The following is a 2401-nucleotide window of genomic DNA, read 5'->3' on the forward strand; positions in this document are numbered from 1 at the left end:
TAAAAATTAGAAAATAAGAAATCTTCGAATATTTTAGAATTCATATAATAAAGAAAAGATATACTTTTTCAATATTTTTGAAAAGTGTTCACGTCTAATAAATTCATAATAAAAACAGAGAAATTTTTTGAAAAGTTATAAAATTAGAAAAATTCTCAAATTTGTATAGAAATTTTGAAATATAACGTAATCTAAGAAAAATTTTCATCAGGATAAGTTTGAATGGCAAATAATTAAATCGGTAGAGACAATTATGCGAAAGTTACATTTTAACTGCGTGTGAATTTGACTACACGCACGTGCCCAAGGCTCGGAAAAACATCTATAGATTTTACAAAATTCTCAAAGCGTTCTGAACTTTCTGCTATTGCTTCTTGGCTGCTACTTGGCTACGCGTTGTAACATTCGATTTGTTTATGCTAGTTTTACGCATATGCGATTTGATATTGTGGAGTGTCTATAGTTAAAAAAATGCAAAATTAAACAAAATACAATAGATGAAGAAACATTAAAAGTAAAAAAGCTGTTTTCTTTAATCTAAAGGTCTAGATATCCTCTGCATTTTGGGGAATCCAATTTTAATTAATTACAAGCAAATTGCTTCAGGAAAGCAACACAATCGTGAGTAATAACAACTGTTAGAAATTGACTTCGTTGAATAAATTTATGATTTTGGAGACGTGGGAAGCGTTACAGGCGATAATCTTTGTCCGTATATAATCTAATACAGGATTTAACCGGATGTAAGGAGAAAAGTGGATATACATTGTTAAATAGATTTCGTATTTTTCGTAGATCTATGTCTCGATATCTGTGTTTGCCAACACGTTAATGTAAGTAGAAATCCTTACATCCTAACGATGAAAAACTATGGAGCTTACAAAGAATGTATCTTACAAGCTTAATTTCTAATGTCCTACAGATCGGCTCTCGTACGCACTCGTTTATCGCGTAAGTTTTTAAATGCCCTACGACTTTATCGAATTCACAATTAATATCATTCTATAATTTGAAAACAGGGCAGGAGAAAGGTATAGGTATATCATTGTAGAAAAATCATGCCGTCTTGAAACTAGCACGAATCTAATTGTCAAGCATTCTCTTGGAATCTCGATACGGACACGAGCGAGGATTGGGGGTGCTAAGCCACAGAATCACATTGGTCGATCTAAAGTATCAAGATATCGATATTTAACGTCAGCACAGAGAAGTACGGAACGAAGCGAAGTACAAACGCTGAGATACACACGAAGTATCGGATTCTCTAATCACGTATTAATCTGCGGCTACTAGATTCGATGCAGTGTCATATAAAAAGGGACGATTCGAGTTTCACATCTAAGTAGACTCTCCGTCTATGTATATTACAAACGCGAGGCTTCTTTTGATCGACGTCTCATTTTGATCACTTTCTTTCGGTGAAATGATTTTACTTTGATTGCGGACTTAGACGTATATTACATAGAACAGGTACGTAAGAGTTAAAGAGTTACTTTTTTTTGCCACCCTCCTATCTCCTCCTCTCGAAAACTTTTCATTTTAGAATCGCTGCATATCGCCATGCTATCCGACAGCATCCGGAAAAAATATGCGAGCGGTCGACTTTTCAGGCGCGACAAACTGACTTAGGCATATTTAGTAACTGCTATTTTAAGTTCTTAATGTTGCGAATATATCAAGATAATTGACGTTTACGTTGCAGCAAAAAATCAAAACTTTTACTGTTTTATGCCAAGCCTGACTTACTCCGTCCGATGTTTAAAAATGAGCAAAATCGACGTGAAGAAAATCATCCGTGAGAAAACGATACTTTGCCACTTGCCGAGGAAAGTGTTTTCATATCGCGAACGCAGAAACCCAAAAACTCTGATGTAGAAAAAAAAAACAGAGGACGATAGAGAAGTAATTTAAAAGAAATACAGAATATATGTTTTGTTTGTTCGACTTGAATTTTACCAACGGGAACAGAAATAATCAAATGTACGATTAAACGCGAAATAAACAAAAATTGTCAAAAATTTGGAGATCTCTCGTGAGACGTAGAAAAATAACGAAAATTCAGCGATTATAGGATATTTCGATAGGCGCAAGCTGAATATTATCAGTGGAAACGGGAGCTTTTGAATACGCAATCGAGGAGACTTTTTAAGTTTAATTTAAAAAAAAAATAAAATAAAATAAGAGAGTACGCTTAACACTACACAACTCAGTTCACAGATTGCCCGCGGGCATCCGCATTTATTTATGAACTAAGACACAATGACGTCTGTTACCGCTGCGTGTACCCGATCATTGTTAATTAGTCAAATGTATTTTTTTATTTTTCTTCTCAACTTTCTGCTCTGCACTCATTCTCTCCTTCATTCTCTCTCTCTCTCTCTCTCTCTCTCTCTCTCTCTCT

The sequence above is a fragment of the Trachymyrmex septentrionalis genome, unplaced genomic scaffold (assembly GCF_001594115.1).
Source record: "Trachymyrmex septentrionalis isolate Tsep2-gDNA-1 unplaced genomic scaffold, Tsep1.0 scaffold29, whole genome shotgun sequence".
Taxonomy (NCBI): domain Eukaryota; kingdom Metazoa; phylum Arthropoda; class Insecta; order Hymenoptera; family Formicidae; genus Trachymyrmex; species Trachymyrmex septentrionalis.